The sequence below is a fragment of the Panicum virgatum genome, chromosome 1K (genome assembly GCF_016808335.1).
Source record: "Panicum virgatum strain AP13 chromosome 1K, P.virgatum_v5, whole genome shotgun sequence".
Classification (NCBI taxonomy): domain Eukaryota; kingdom Viridiplantae; phylum Streptophyta; class Magnoliopsida; order Poales; family Poaceae; genus Panicum; species Panicum virgatum.
Window position 1 is genome coordinate 15,382,260 of NC_053136.1, and position 17,498 is coordinate 15,399,757.

Here is a 17,498-nt window from a genome sequence, read left to right on the forward strand (position 1 = left end):
TTCCCACGTACTCTATGTCCTGTTTCAGACTACCACGAGGTCTGTGTGAGCACATCAATAGCGTGCTGAGACAGTGCTGGTGGGGCAGCAAAAGGGGGGAAAAGGAAGCCTTCATGGGTTGCTTGGAGCGATATGACGAAACCGAAATTTTGTGGTGGTTTGGGTTTCAGGGACATCGAACTCTTCAATCTAGCTCTTCTTGCCAAGCAAGCGTGGAGGGTCTTGCAGGTACCTGATTCCCTGAGTGCACGCATTCTGAAGGCAGCTTACTTCCCAAACAGTGGCTTTCTTGAAGCTGAGGTAGGATTACGACCGTCTGAGAATTTGGAGGGCCATACTGGATGGAAAAGAGGAGTTGTCTCAACTCTCAAGGCATTATCCGGCGTATAGGTACAGGTGAAACTACAGACATATGGGCGACTAATTGGCTGCCCAGGGATGGTCTGCTTCGACCGATGGCGACATGTGCGCCAGACAAGCCGAAGCTAGTGAGTGAGCTTATTATTCCGTCAATGGCGTGTTGGGATCGTCGTAAGCTGGTTCAGTTTTTCAACCCAATGGACGTTGATATAATTAGCCAGATTCCTCTCACTACTAGGCATCAGGAAGATTTTTGGGCTTGGCATTATGAGAAGAGAGGATTTTTCACGGTGTGAGATCTGCATACCGTATGCTTGTGATTAACCGAGAGAAGAACTCGGCATGGCTGGAGGACCGACCGAGCAAATCTGATTAGATGACAGAGGAAAACGAGTGGACGGCTCTGTGGAAGGTTCAGGTACCATCCAAAACTAAGATGTTTATCTGGAGATTAGCTCGGCAATCACTCCCCTCTGGAGATGTGTTACAACTTACACCATAGGAATATGGCAGAAACAGGAAATTGTTTGCTCTGTGGCCTGGAGGATTCGTGGAGGCACTCACTTCTCGAGTGCAGCATGGCCAAGTGCGTGTGGGCTCTGCAAAAAGGGCCGTGTTTGGTTAAAATTGCATGTAATTTTTTTTCATCTTTGACCACTAATTTAGAGTATCAAATGAAGTCTAATTACAAAACCACATCCACAACCCCTCGTGTAAATCGCGAGACGAATCTAATGAGGCCTTTGACCGTGCGATTAGAGACTGGTTACTGTAGCATCACTGTAGTAAATCATTAATTAATTACCGTCATTAGATTCATCTCGAAAAATTACATCCGTCCCTAAAAAGATTTTGCAAATAGACTTCATTTAGTATTCCATGCATACGAGATTCTTTTTTCGGAAAACGTGCGCGGAAATCAAACACGGCCAAGAAGATATTACTGATTTCCTAGGTGGATTGCAAGAGTAGGATGCGAGGGCCTGGCTTGCCACAGTCTTCTCATCTTTGCCTCATGATGAGCTGGTCCGGGTGATTGTGACCATGTGGAAGCAGCTTCCACATGGTCAAGATTAAAGGCAATCTACGAAAGCAGCTTCCAAAGTCCGCTCTCGACACACTGTTTTGTGGAGCGTTTCATTGCAGATCTTGCTTTGGTGTCGCCCAAGCCAAGATTAGAGAAGCGACAGAAGTGCTAGTGCAACATGGATACCTCTTCCGCCTGGACATGCAAAAATCAACGTGGACTCCGGGATGGGGTCAATCGCAGCAGTAGCGAGGGACAGTTCAGGCTCTTTCCTGGGGGCATGAGGCATCAACGGTGACTTTGTCCGGCATGTCCGATCCAGAAACTCTAGAAGTAATGGCGTGCAGAGAAGGCCTGGCGCTAGCAAGTGACCTTATCGAGAAGGTTAGATTGGCTAGTGACTCAAAGTGCAGTAAGAAGCTTGGAGGGAGAAGCAATGGGACAGTATGGCCATATTGTCCGTGAAATCAAAGCAACACCGGAGAAGTTCCTGAGGTTCGAGATCGTCCATGAATGAAGGGAGGCGAATCAGGACATCGCCTGGATAGGGGGAGAAAATTGCGTTTTTAAAACTCCAAACATTGGGCTTCACAATTATAGGACTCCAAACATCGATTTTGCTAAAATGACCTTTAAAACATTGTCACTTTGCTATACATGATATTTGGTCCTTTTAATCAATTTGGTAAACTGAAATACATGTATTTGGCATCGTACGACCCTTTTGCCCTTCGCTACTATCGATTCATCTGCTTACGCTCACGATTCAACTGCTTGCCTCTGCGCGACGAGCGCGTAGCGTCGCCGTAGCGCGCTGCTCAGCTGCTCGAGCGGCCGCCGCATCAGCTGGGCGATCTCAAGCTCCCGCACCAGGCCGCCGGCACGCATCGCGGTGCCGCCGCGCCGCCAGCGCGGCCTGCACGACCATGGACACCAGCACGAGCGCGTCCACGCCGACCGGCTACGCCACGTTCGAGGCCAGCCCCACTACGGTCCACAGGCCCGTGCCCAGGGGGCGTGCGGCCCGTGCAGGCTCCCATTTTTATTTTTTTGGGTCTCAGAATTTATAGCAGCACATTAACTCCTTCTATCCTTCCTATTTGGCCGGCCCTAATGCAAATGGTGAAACGAACGCATACCACGCCCCTACCCTGCACAAAACAAAAAGGCCCGCAACACTGAGGAGTCCTGACGCCTGCCGCCCGCCAGTTTAGTTGCCGTGCCGTCTTCCTCTAATCCCGTGTCGATTCATCTTTAGTTCTTGTTTTTCACGAGTCACGACACCAAGGGCCGAGCTGTCGAGGCAGATGCCAGACGGCTGGGCAGAAACACCGTGTCGCCACCGATGTCATAATCGCGAGTTCGTGATGGCGACGCGGTGCAGCAGTCGCCCGGCGGCCCCAGGGCAGGCGAAGAATTCAGCAACGGCAGGTCAGCAATTTCAACTCTTCACGCAATTGACTGGCTTAAGGAGAAGGTAAATAGATATTTCTTTTAATTTCCCAACTATATTGATATACATATATATACTTGTATCCTTTGAGTCTTTAATGGATTAATTATAATTTTGTTCTTTCATCTTTTATATTAGAAAACGATCGATTGAAGCCATATGTTTTGCAAATCGATCTAGAAAATATGATTCTGACAGCCAAAAACATAAGAATAATTAGTCTAGCAGACATCACTTTAGAATTTCGCACGAAACCCCGATTTATGCCGGCAAGCCCCTGCCCAACAGCGCCATGGCCACCTAGCCTTCTCGATGCTGCCATGCATGACTTGCAAGTGACACACTGTATATCAGCAGACCATATAAATTAGTAAGCAACAGGCCCAATCAAACACAGAGTAGCCTTACCTGGTTTTCACAGAATCCATAGTTACCAAGCACTTTTTTTTTGCTGCCTCGGTCAGAGCGGCCAAGGCCAGCGGCAGCCACGGCCGGCCTCGGCCAGGGGCGAGCGCCCGCCTCACCTTGGGGCTCGCTCGGGGCTAAGGCCGGCGACGGCCAGGGGCGTCGGGCGGCAGCCAGGGGCGGCCACGACCACGGCGCAAGGGGCAGGGGGCTGGTGCAGGCTCCTCAGCGCGGGGATCCTCCATGGCGCCGGCCCTAGCTCGCCATCGAAGACGACGAGGCGAACAGGAGTATCGATCAGGAACGCACCTCAAATGCATGAAAAAGAAAAAAAGAAAAGAGGGGAAATACACCTAATGTCATGTATAACAAAGTGACAACATTTCAAAGGTTATTTTAGCGAAGTCGATGTTTGGAGTCCTGTAATTGCGAAGCCCAATATTTGGAGTCCTAAAAACACAATTTTAAGGCGTATGTAATCAGAACATTTTAATACCGTAGTGTTTTTGTTGGAAAAATAGACAACTGTAAGTTTAAATTCTGAACTAGATTTATCATGACGAGAATTAAACCTAGCATGCATGACTCTAACATACTAGACAGTACATATATCATAAACATAATCTCAGAAAAAATGATTATGAAATAGATCTGATCACAAAATACGTACTGTGCGGGAGCCGCCGGGAAGACGAAAGATGTAGACGAGACGAAGACGGTCCTTCGAACGGAGCGTAGCAACCGGCGTTGCAGACGAGGTATGCCACAGCTCCTGAGTTGGACGGAGGACGAGCCATGGCGAAGAAGATGAGCAGTCGCGCTTAGCGCTTCCCAAAAACCTTATTCGCCCTCTCCCGGTGTAGGATCACAAGAGCGAGCAGTTCCGGAGACCTGCTCTCCCGTTCGCCGGTGCACGCTGGCGCTCGGGATGGAGAAGACTACGGTGGCGGCGCAGCAACGAGAGGAGACAAAACCCTAACTCAGATTAGATCTTCTTATGAATTCCCAAACCTTGGGGACTCCACGTATAACGATCTATGATGCACTTTTTCTATGAGGGAGGTGGTCCGTATTTAAAGGGAGAAAAACCCCCTACACCCTCGTCCATTAGCAATATGAGACTAATAGATGGTGTACCTCCTCTTAGCGCTAATGGGCCTTTGAGATTTATTAGGATTATTTATATGGGCCAAGCCCATAAATCTAACAATCCCCCACCAGATTTCAAATACGCATTTATAAATTTTGCCTGTTTCTCACTACTGTTTGATATACCAGTGTTTTAGTGAGGACTGTTAAGTTGAACTCTCACCTAGAGCTCCAAACTACACTTATCCATAACTTGAACAATAGACTACGCCTTGAATTGCAAGTTTGGTGCGAACAAGTTTCACTCAAAGTCATAACCAGTACATGGCTGCCAGTAGCCTTCTCCGCGGGTGGAGCATATACGTCGTACTCCCTGGTCTCTTCATGAGTTTACTAGAGATCACCCAAATCTCACAGACTGCGACGTTAGACAGTCAGACTCATATGTGTGTTCTTTCAAGAATGCTCTGCAAGATAGCACCTTTGCTCATTAGAGCCAACAGAAACACATTAAGGCAAATAGCCAACCTACCTTACAGCAACTGAGAGTATTGCATTTTTTCTTAGAGAGGGTTTAACCATTACTCTCATCGGTTCACCATCAGCTTGTTATCCCCAAGTCCTAATTCACGGGATCTCCGATCACATAGGTTGGGTTACCACTATGGCAACTTATACGGGTCTCATACCCATCTCCCTTGATGCATTATCTATCACATTCCGTGATAATCTTTTTGTAAAGGGATCTGCCAGGTTTTTGTCTGTTTGAATATAAGTCACACTTAAAACTCCGGAGTTTCTCAACTTCCTGACAGACTTCAGTCATCTTTTAACATGTCTCGATGATTTTGTATTATCCTTAGCACTGTTCACTTTGACTATCACCGTTTGATTGTCATAGTTCATAAGGATGGCCGGCACTGGTTTCTCAACCACAGGCAAGTCCATCAAGAGCTCACGCAGTCACTCTGCCTCAACAGTGGCTGTGTCCAAAGCAGTAAGTTCTGCTTCCATGGTTGACCGCGTCAAAATGTTCTGTTTGCAAGACCTCCATGATATCGCACCACCTCCAAGGGTAAACACATACCCACTCGTGGCATATAGCTCATCAGTGTCAGATATCCAGTTTGAATCTCTATATCCCTCAAGCACGGCAGAGTGCCCAGAATAGTGAATCCCATAACTCATAGTACCTGCTAGATAGCGCATAACCCTTTCAAGTGCATGCCAATAATCAGTACCCGGGTTTGACATGAACTTGCTCAATTTGCTCACAGCAAAAGATATGTCGGGTCTCATTGCGCTAGCTAAGTACATGAGTGAACCAATAATCTGCGAATGTCTCAGTTGAAATTTGGCAATTTTCCTGTTCTTTCTCAACATCACACTAGGGTCATAAGGTGTTGGAGAAGGTTTGCTGTCGATATAGTCAAAACGGCTCAAGACCTTTTCCACATAATGGGATTGTGAAAGAGTAATCCCATTCTCAACCTTAATAAGCTTGATGTTAAGGATAACATCAGCTTCTCCTAGATCCTTCATATCAAAGCTCTTTGAAAGACAGGACTTGATCTCATTGATCACATCAATGTTTGTGCCAAAGATCAGTATGTTGTCCACATACAAGCATAATATCACTCCTCCACTCCCACCATAGCGATAGTACACACATCTATCAGCCTCATTAATGACAAAGCCCGCAGAAGTTAAAGTTCTGTCGAACTTCTCATGCCATTGCTTAGGTGCTTGTTTCAATCCATACAAAGACTTCAAAAGCTTACACACCTTTTTTTCTTGACCTTTCATTATAAATCCATCAGGCTGATCCATGTAGATCTCCTCATCCAACTCTCTATTTAGGAAAGTTGTCTTAACATCCATCTGATGAATGATAAGACCATATGAGGCAGCCAAGGAAACTAATGCTCGAATAGTGGTCAATCTAGCGATAGGTGAATAAGTATCAAAGAAGTCTTCGCCTTCCTTTTGTGTGTACCCTTTACCAACAAGCCGAGACTTGTACTTGTCAATAGTACCGTCAGGCTTAAGCTTCTTCTTGAATATCCACTTACATCCTACTGGCTTGCAACCATAGGGTCGTTCAGTGAGCTCCCATGTTCCATTAGAAAAAATTGAGTCCATCTCACTTTGGACTGCTTCTTTCCAATCATCTGCATCTGAAGATGCATATGCCTCTGCAATGGACGTGGGAGTATTATCCACAAGGTACACAGTGAAATCGTCACCAAAGGATTTTACAATCCTTTGTCTCTTGCTCCTTCTAGGAGCTTCACTGTCATCCTTTTCTAGGACATGCTCATGTTCATCGGATTGTTCAGAAGACTTGATAGGTACTGTAGGTTGAGGAGTTATCTCTGTCGAAAATCTAGAATTGCTATGCATATCTTTCATAGGGAAATTATTCTCAAAAAATGTTGCATCACGAGATTCCATAATAGTATCAACATGCACATCTGGTATCTCAGATTTAACCACTAAGAATCTATAAGCAATTCTCCTCTGAGCATATCCTAGAAAGACACAATCCACTGTCTTAGGTCCCAACTTGCGCTTCTTTGGAATAGGCACATTAACTTTCGCTAAGCACCCCCACGTGCATAGATAAGAAAGTGATGGTTTTCTCCTATTCCACATCTCATATGGAGTTTGATCTTGATTCTTATTTGGAACTTTATTCAAGACATGACACGAAGTCAATACAGCCTCCCCCACCATGCCTTAGAAAGACCAGCTGTGTCTAACATGGAGTTAACCAAGTCAGTCACCGTGCGGTTTTTCCTCTCGGCAATCCCGTTTGATTCGGCAGAATAGGGAGGCGTCCTCTCATTAATAATTCCATGCTCCTCACAGAATTCATCAAATATTTTGGGAAAATACATGCCATCACGATCTGACCTTAGACGCTTGATCTTTCTCTCTAGTTGATTCTCAACTTCAGCTTTATAGATTTTAAAGTAGTCTAATGCTTCGTCCTTAGTTCGCAACAAATAAACATAGCAAAATCTAGTCGCATCGTCAATTAACGTCATGAAGTATCTTTTCCCACCTTTTGTCAACACACCATTCATCTCATATAGATCAGAATGTATGAGTTCTAGAGGTGCCAAGTGTCTCTCCTCAGTAGCCTTGTGAGGCTTCCGAGGTTGCTTTGATTGCACACAACTATGAGACTTAGAACCTTTAGCAATGGTGAATTTCGGAATTAAACACATGCTAGAAAGCCGAGACATCAAACCAAAATTAACATGACATAAACGTGAATGCCAAACACTCGCATCATCGCTAACGTTGCCACAAATATGGTTCACCGACTTATTACAAAATTCAGCAAGAGAAAAGAGGAACAAGCCTCCGCAATCATAGCCTTTACCAACGAATTGTCCATGTTTCGACACGACAAATTTATTGGACTCTAACACTACCTTAAACCCGTCCTTGCATAGGACTGACCCACTGACCAGATTCTTGTTGATAGTGGGCACATGATGCACGTTCCTCAGCTGCACGATCCTCACCGTGCCAACACCATGAATAGAAGCATGTGAACCGTTCCCTATCAGCATGGAGAAGTCCTGGACGGTCTGGTAAGAAGAAAACATAGAGATGTCAGCACACACATGAACATTAGCACCCGTATCAAGCCACCAACTCGTGGATTAAAAAACTGAAAGAACTGTAGGAAAATTACCATACCCATCTCCAGTGTTTCTTATGGTCACCATGTTGACATCCTTGGACTTATTTGCTTTCTTGGCCCTTCGGTCTGCTCGATCTGGGCACTCCTTGGAGAAGTGTCCAAGCTTACCACATGCATAGCACTTTTCCAAAGCCTTGTTCTTTTTCTTCTTGAAGGTAGTGGTCTTGTTAGGCTTGTTGTTCCTTTTGTTCTTGCCATGTGAGAACTTTTGGACCAGGTTGGCGTTGGACTGGCCTTGATCTCATTTCTCAGGCACGTCCTTCTTCCGAGCCTTCTCCTCAACATCAAGAGTCGCTATCAGATTTTCAACTGATATCTCCTGTCTCTTGTGTTTCAGAGTTGTGGCGAAGTTCCTCCACTGGGAACGCAACTTTGCAATAATGCATCCAGCCACAAACTTGTCGGGAATAGGACACTTAAGGAGATCAAAATCCTTGACAATGCACTGCACCTCATGCGCCTGTTCCACCACAGAACGGTTATTCACCATCCTGTAGTCATGGAAACTCTCCATGAGGTACAGTTCATTACCCGCATCTGTTGCATCATACTTAGCAACCAGAGCATCCCACAGCGTCTTCGCCTCTGTCTCATCAATGTACACACGGAATAATCCGTCTGACAGATTGCTAATGATACATCCGACAAAGAGATTATTGGCCTCATCGTACTTCTTCTGCTCTTCAGCAGTAAGTACGCCCTCATGCTTGCCAAGTCTCATGTCCCAAATGTGCATAGCAGTAAACTAGAGGCGAACCTTGGACTTCCAGATCTTAAAGTTCACGCCAGTAAACTTTTCTGGCCTCAGTGACTCAGCGAAACCAGCCATTGTTAAATCAACAGATTGCCTATAATAAGGTTTTTGGATTGTTGAAAAATAGACAATTGTAAGTTTAAATTCCGAACTAGATTTATCATGACGAGAATTAAACCTAGCATGCATGACTCTAACATACTAGACAGTACGTATATCATAAATATGATCTCAGAAAACATGATTATGAAACAGATCTGTTCACAAAATACGTACTGTGCGGGAGCCGCCGGGAAGACGAAAGGTGCAGACGAGACGAAGACGGTCCTTTGAACGGAGCGCAGTAACCGGCGTTGCAGACGACGGTACGCTGCAACTCCTGACTTGGACGGAGGACGAGCCATGGCGAAGAAGATGAGCAGTCGCGCTTAGCGCTTCCCAGAAACCTTATTCGCCCTCTCCCGGTGCAGGATCACAAGAGCGAGCAGTTCCGGAGACCTGCTCTCCCGTTCGCCGGTGCACGCCGGCGCTCGGGATGGAGAAGACTACGGTGGCGGCGCAGCAACGAGAGGAGACAAAACCCTAACTCAGATTAGATATTCTTATGAATTCCCAAACCTTGGGGACTCCACGTATAATGATCTATGGTGCACTTTTTCCATGAGGGAGGTGGTCCGTATTTAAAGGGAGAAAAACCCCCTACACCCTCGTCCATTTGCAATACGGGACTAATAGATGGTGTACCTCCTCTTAGCGCTAATGGGACTTTGAGATTTATTAGGATTATTTATATGGGCCAAGCCCATAAATCTAACAATCCCCCACCAGATCTCAAATACCCATTTATAGATTTTGCCTGTTTCTCAATACTGTTTGATATACCAGTGTTTTAGTGAGGACTGTTAAGTTGAACTCTCACCTAGAGCTCCAAGCTACACTTATCCATAACTTGAACAATAGACTATGCCTTGAATTGCAAGTTTGGTGCGAACAAGTTTCACTCAAAGTCATAACCAGTACATGGCTGCCAGTAGCCTTCTCCGCGGGTGGAGCATATACGTCGTACTCCCTGGTCTCTTCATGAGTTTACTAGAGATCACCCAAATCTCACAGACTGCGACGTTAGACAGTCAGACTCATATAGGTGTGTTCTTTCAAGAATGCTCTGTAGGACAGCACCGTTGCTCATTAGAGCCAACAGAAACACATTAAGGCAAATAGCCAACCTGCCTTACAGCAACTAAGAGTATTGCATCTTTTATTAATTTGATTGCCCTTTTATTATTTGATGAGATAAGAATCATTCCCTGTATAAAATGATTCTTGCTTTCGTGTTGTTAATGAACGGACATGGGGGAAGCTAAGAGCAACTCCAAAAGCACCTTTATCTCACACCTAATACCTTATTTAGGGAGAGAATTGAAAAAAATGAAGTCCAACTGCGCCCCCAAACCTCTCCCAAACTATTCGCGATGCGAATCAATTCCGACTCGCCGCACATATTGGAGCACCCAAAATTTAAATTTCATTTGAATTCAAAATAAACTTTATTCAAATGGTGTTTGTGTTTATCAAAAAAAGAGAAAACTTTCTTCAATCCTTTTTCTCCTTTCAGTCCGGCCCACCTCATCTTCCCTCTCCCTCTCTCCTCTCTCCCGTTCGGCCCATAACCCCATCCGGCCCAGCAGCCCACCCCATCTCCCCCTCTCCTCTCTCGATTACAGGTGGGGCCCGCCTGTTGGCGCCATTCCCTACCTCCGGCTACCTCTCTTTCCCTTGCCGCACTCCCCGCCACCGTCCGTTACCCCGCCTCCTCCGCGCCCGCTCGCCTCTTTCCCCATCACTCCCCGCCTTGAATGCGCGCCTTCACTGCGGCGCTATCCCCTCGCCTCCTCCCTTCAAGTTTCTCCCCTCAGACAAAACTACCGCGGCCAGCACCACGGCCTTAATGGTCGTCCACTCAAACTTCGTCGCCCCTCCTCCTCTTCCTTCCCTCTATAAAGGGAAAGCACGAGCCGCCGCTCCTCCTTTCGGAACCACTCTCCTGCACACGCCCCGCTCCCCGCACCTTCTCTGCCTCTCAGCGCTGCTGCCACCGAGCTCAGCCACCACTGTCGATCTACCTCCCCGCCGCCTTCCCTTTGACTCCGACCGCCTCCGAAGCTCCGTGTGGCGGTGTTGACGCTCACTAACGATCATTTCAAGACGTCAACTTGATCAGAAAATCATAAGAGTTTGCATTTCTTGCTTGCATCTTTATCCAATAAAGTCCTTAAACCACACTACACCTTCTAGAAAATGCAAGTTGTGTTTTTGAGCTAATATGCAGGTTGCAAGCACGCTTTGGCCCGACATAAAATCACAAAAATTATCAGAGCAACGATTCTGGCTCAATTGGATGAAGTGTAGCCCAAGAATCACACCAAATCCACTCAAGATAGGCCAGCACCAGCATGGATCAGACGAGGCAGCCCAGGACAGCCCACTAGAGGAAGTTGGGGGTGGTTGGCGCCACTAGCAGGCCGGCCGACCTGCCTGGTCGGCCGACCGGCCCGTGGGCCCCACCGCCTTAAGCTTGCTACATGGCGACGTCTCATTGGCTCACAATGTCGGTTTGCTGTGGAATGGAGGCTTCTCACCCGTGGCTCCTTGCTATAAATACAAGAGCGAGGGTAGAGAATAGGATACATAAAGCCCGAGTAATCCTCCACGTTTGGTATGGGGGGTAGAAGGTACATAAAGCCGACGGGGTGTACGGGCTCCTCCCGTTGCTTCGATAGCGGTCTTTTTGTTGTGTAGTTTAATCTCTGACGATCTAACCAATGAGATAGTATAGATATAGCTAGCCTAGCACAGTTGATTCGAGCTCTAACTTCTGCCTTGCTCCAGCCTAGAGCATCTTTTATCTTTTCTTTTATTTATTTATTCAAGAGGGTAGTTTGTGTGTGTGTCACACTACCTCATACCATGTTATATATCTTACCCCTGTTTATGCATGAGAATATCCAATCTAGATAAAGTTGATCAACTAGTCTATATCTCTTCACTCACCACCTTCCCTGCGGAAATATAAATGACACCCCGGTATACTCCCGGGTAAAATGCTACAGCAGTATTCCGTGTGCTTGCGGATTTATTCGTGGTTCATGAAATACTACCACTAAAATTGGCGTCTGCGGGCGTCATCGCTTCTTTCCTGGTGGTGACGTTGGTAGGTGCCAACAAGCATTTTTGGCGCCGTTACCGGGAAAGGCACAGATTGAAGTATATAGACAAAGTTATGAATAAAATCGAAATTGGTATTCACTTGCTAAACAGGCTAACTTGGCTTTGTTTTCTTGTCTTCGTTGATATGAAAATATGGTAGTGTATGACTGGTTTCGACTTGCCGCAAAACTTTCATTCCGATCCAAAGTCACTTTTGAGGAGGACGCGAGCTCGTCTCGTATCACCTCGGAAACCACTCTCGGCAGCCAAACCAGTCATCGCATCGTCATCAGCTCCTAGAGCTATGGCCCAGAAGACTCTCCGTGATTACTCTGCTCCGTCTGCTAATCAGGTCCCCACTGGGCCCGAGGTTAACACTGGAGGGGAAAATTTCGAGATCAAGATGGGTCTCATTACGATGGGGTAGGCAGCCCTTTCTGTGGCAAGGCCAATGAGGCTGCCAGCGCTCATCTCCAGCAGTTCCTGAAGCTCTGCAGTACTTTTGTTATCAAGAGTGTATTGCAAGATGCAATCCGGCTCTGTCTGTTTCCGTTCTCTCTCTTGGGGAGAGCGAAGCTATGGTTTTATGCTAACAAGACTGCTGTGGACACTTGGGACAAATGTGCCAAGGCGTTCCTCTCAAAGTTCTTTCCGATGGGCAAAACCAATGCTCTTCATGGTCGGATTTCGAATTTCCAGCAGACATCAAATGAGTCAATTCCTGAAACTTGGGAGAGACTTCAGGAGTACATTCTGGTGTGTCCGCATCACGGAATGGACAATTGGCTTATTCTACAGAACTTCTACAACAGGTTGACACAGTCATCCCATGATCATGTGGGTGCCGCTGCGGGTGGAGCTTTCTTCTCGCTGACTATTGAAAGAGCTACATCATTGATCGAGAAGATGGTTTCCAACCATGGTTGGAGCGATGATCGCCTCCAACCACGCCAGCGAGGCATGCACTCCGTCAAGGAGGCCGACATGCTCGCTATGAATATTGATCTCCTGCTCTAGAAATTTGAGTATTATTCGCAAGATAAGGCTCAAATGCAAACTCTTCAAGCCTTGGAAACTCGCATGACGTGCGAGGTTTGTGGGAATGTTGGACATTCAGGCGACAACTACCCTGAAACCCAAGAGGAAGCTTTAATTCTCAACGGCAATAATGGGTTTTGTCCACAAGGAGATCAGGGGTGGAATCAACCATGCCCATACTACCAAGAAGGTAATGGAAATTCAAATTCTTTCAATCCTAACCAATCTACCTTGAGAGATCTTGTCTACGGCCAAGCGAAGATCAATGAGTCCCTTCAGAAGAAGTTGGCCGCTACAGACAAATCTATGGAGACCATCCATGCCAAGATGGATGGGTTCTCCACTGCCATGAAAAACCAGCTGAGTTTCAATATGGCGCTAGAAACTCAATTAGCTCAGTTAGCTGTTGCCACACCTGCTGCTGAACTAGAGAAGATTCCGGGGTAACCCAAATCAACTCTAAAGAGCGTCAATGTCATAAAAGCTATGTGGAAAGTGCCACTTAGCAGGACACCCCTCATCTACGCAGAGAAGCTCACACGCCCAAGAAGAGGTGCGTGGGGCGAGCTAGCAGCTACAATAAGAGAAGATCCTAGAACCCTAGTGATCAGTTGCTCAATCTTCGATTGTGAATTTGATCACGCCCTTTGTGACCTTGGAGCCGGGGTCAACATCATACCCATGGTAACATTTGAAAATCTAGGCTATCCATCAATTTCCCCTACTACTATGTGTGTTCAGCTGGAGGATTTCATAAAAAGATATCCCGAAGGAGTTGTGGAGAGGCTTATGGTAAAAGTCAAGAACACCCACATATTGGTGGACTTCGTAGTCCTTGATATGGAAGGAGATCTTGGGATCCCGCTCATACTTGGGCGACCATTCCTCAAGGATACAAACGCCAGAATTGATGTAGGGACAGGAAGAATCAGCCTCCGCATCATGGGGAAGACCATAAAGTTCAAATTCCAAAACAAGAGGGAGGTATTCCTGATTCATGAGGATAGCGAGAAACAGGGGTTATGAGAAGAACCCGATTGGGATGAATAAGACTATCACTCCCCTTCCAAGCCAGCTTGGGAGGATTGAGAGATTCATACTCCACCAACCGAGCCAGTGGAAGACGACCAGAAGATCCCTGACTTCATCACCAATACAGTATGGGAAAATCTGGAGATCGTCTATCCTACATCTGAGGATCCTATTCCTGCGGCGTCTACGCCATCAAAGAATACCAAGAATGTATGACGCAAGAAGAACAAGACGTCATCGACCGCTACTACATCTAAGGATCCTATTCCTTGATAATGGCATGAATTTAATATCAAAATCACTAACCGTCCTAACCCCGGCCTAATTATTGGTCATTTTCATATTTGCACATATATTTTGGAGAAACTTCGTTTTTGCAGGTTTTTGGCCTATTTTGGAGCATGAAATGACGAGGCCCGTGATCCAGCGTTAACACAGAGAAAGACGAAGGCCAAAGCCCAAAGGAAGGACCAAAGCCCATGTTGATTCGAAGCCCCTTCATGCACATCCATCCTCCAAGAGAGCCCAAAGGACGAAGCCCACGAAGATGAGATCAAGATACTTTGGGATTAAGCAAAGCAAAAGAGGGTAGGCCAGCCGGCCTAGGCCCATGAGGCTGGTCGGCCTAGCTCATTTCCGAGGCGGTTCGTCCTCCCCTTCGACCGGTGGCTTCCTCGGCTTATAAATAGCTCGCACCTTATTCAACTCACGGAATCAATCCACCTAGAACTCGACGAAAACCTAAGGCCAAGGCCGGAGGGAGACGACGGCTGCCGCAAGTCTTCGAAGGTACCTAGGAGATGGCTTAGGCCACCCCTAGCCGCCATGGCCTCCCTGCGAGGTTGTGCCATGGTGGAGTTCGGGAGTCATCCCCGACATTCGTCGGGGTATGTACGCACACGATGGTGATATCAATCTACTCTTTATTCTAGTTGTCTCGACTTTGGTCTACTTCAATGCATGCTTTCTTTCTCATATGTGATGCATACATATGTTCATAGTAAGATTAGATTTATTCATAGTGATTAGTCTATATCTTGCGGATACGTTGAGGTAGCGTGTTTTAGCTAGTTGGTTGATTACCCCAGTGTGGTGACAACATGGCGGAGGGAAAAATTCTAGCGATGACATGATGTGGAATAGGATCGATGGCGAGTACCATAGGAGTCGTTGCGCGGCCACCAAGAGGAGGACCTTCGAGTAAGACCACCTGGTGGGCGTTTGGGGTAAAGCTTTGTGAAACCTTAGGCATTAACACGCACCTCACACCGGCGACCTTGGGAAAGTAGGCCGCTTGCGAGCCACCTTTCTGAGAGATGATTTCGTGTACCTTTAGTTGAGATGCAATCTATATTTTGATCACCTTTTTGACTAGAACTGTACCTAGAGATGATAGGCCCTAGCTCCTTGGTTGTTTTATCTCATCTACGGTTGTGGGTGTGATGAACACTTATGCTTCATTCATATCTATCAAGTGTTCAGTTTATATGCAATCTTCGCTTCATGTTTAGGATAGGTTCGATACATTAGATGGTAAACACTAGTCGGTTCGCTTCCGATCCACGGATTGATAAACCTTGGGGGAGTACTCTAAGGGAAAAGCTACCACGATCCGTGCGCTTACGGTACGTAAATTGGGGCTCTAAGGAGTGTCAACAAGCTTTTCTGGCGCCGTTGCCGGGGATCGGCAACTCGAACCCTAGGGAGATCTATCTATCTTTTTGGACTAACCCTAATTTTATTATTGCATATATCCTATGTTTCTTGTTTGTGTCCATGAATGCAGGTAAAACCCTAGACATAAAACGATTGAGAAGTTCTCAACGTCCGTACTTTGACAAGTCCAATCTCACTCAAGTAAGTTGATGGCTATGTGAAGACCCGCTCTTTAGTGGTAGGTGCTAACTTTTGTTAGTGGCCCAACATCCGCTATCGAGCTCACACTCAAAACAAGTAAAGATGAAAAAGGTACGTCACTGTGTCAACTTTGGCTAATGTCTCTTGGAGATTTCTTTGTCCAAGCCATAGGTGATGAAGCATGCCCAAAAAGAAAATCGTTCGATCAGATCATCATCTCCAAAGTACTGCTGTTGTGATGAGATTTTTGTCCATGATCAGAGAATTACCATGAGAGAAAATTGTATATTGTAAAGATCCATCAAGCCTTCTTTCCAACGCATCAAGAATCGTGAATTTCGGAGATCGGTGTGAAGAGTTATGGTAAAATCTTTCAACGCTGCGCGTTCTGAAATGTCTTGGGACAGAGCGTAGTGCCGGAGTAAAACGACCATAAGTTCTTCATCTGGAGCCATGTTACTCACTGGTGAATCAATGGTGATGACCTTGAAGCCAAGGATGCACAACAAGACGCCCCGAAGACCACAAGATCAAGATCATCGACATCTTCGGATCGATTCGTAAGAAGTCATTGTTATCATCAATATTCTGCTCGACCTCAGAAGAAAATTGCATTATATTTTTGGATATTCAAAAGCCCCATGAAGTTCTAGTTCCAACGAATCAAGAATCAATTCAATCGAAGTTTCCCACATGAAGTTATGGCCAAAACATCGAAGGTCGTGCACCCTGAAATTTTCTGGACAGCACGCAGTGCTAAAGTAAAACGGTCATAACTCTCTCGTTTGGACTCCGTTTAAAGCGAATGACCACTTGTTGGAAAGGTAATTTCATAAAATTTTCAATAGAGCTATATTTTGGTATATGTTCTATTCTGGACGCAGGGGAAAATCCACGAAGGAGAGGCGAAGAGCAACGTGACGAGAATAAGGTGAAGGAGATAAGGATGCCAACAATGAAGAGGAGCTTGGGCTGTGGTTTCATCAAGCATACATGATCGAATTCAGAAGCTCAGGACAAAATAAGGGCCCCAAGGACGTTGGCAAAGGAAGGCACGAGTGACAACATTCAACGCATGAAGATGTTAAGAGCGAACCACGATGGATTACTAAAGGCGTCATCAATACAAGCTGCATGGACAATTCGAATTCTCGCACGAAGGACCATGGCTTCACATCAATGAGAAGGTATGTGAGAAAGTCAAGCTCTATGACTTTAAATGAAGCGCTTTGCGGGAGACAACCCGTTCATTTTATTTATCTATTTATATATATTAATATGACCGTCTACATTGCACTCTTTAATCGGAATATCAAGTAACATTGTACCATTTCTCTAACAAAAACCACAACTTCATGCTGTTCATTCTAAATGTTATTGATGGAGCACTTTGTTATTTGATCTTGGGAAACTTGTAGACCTTTTTGTGTGCCTATTAGTGTTTAGAGTCTTTTTATTTGTGTCCTTTTAGAGGGAAATATGAAGTGTTGCACCGCTCTTTGATTCTAAACTTGTGGCTAGTTAACTTTGGCTAACTTTTTGTTTTGTTTTAGACCAC

At 46.0% G+C, this 17,498-nt stretch overlaps 1 non-coding gene across 1 annotated transcript; it reads right to left on the reverse strand.

Moving 5' to 3' along the window:
* Positions 1–12,682: 12,682 nt before the first annotated feature.
* On the reverse strand, positions 12,683–12,789 carry LOC120658587. Its single transcript, XR_005668737.1, has one exon. It is a non-coding gene; the product is annotated as a small nucleolar RNA R71 (small nucleolar RNA).
* Positions 12,790–17,498: the final 4,709 nt, after the last annotated feature.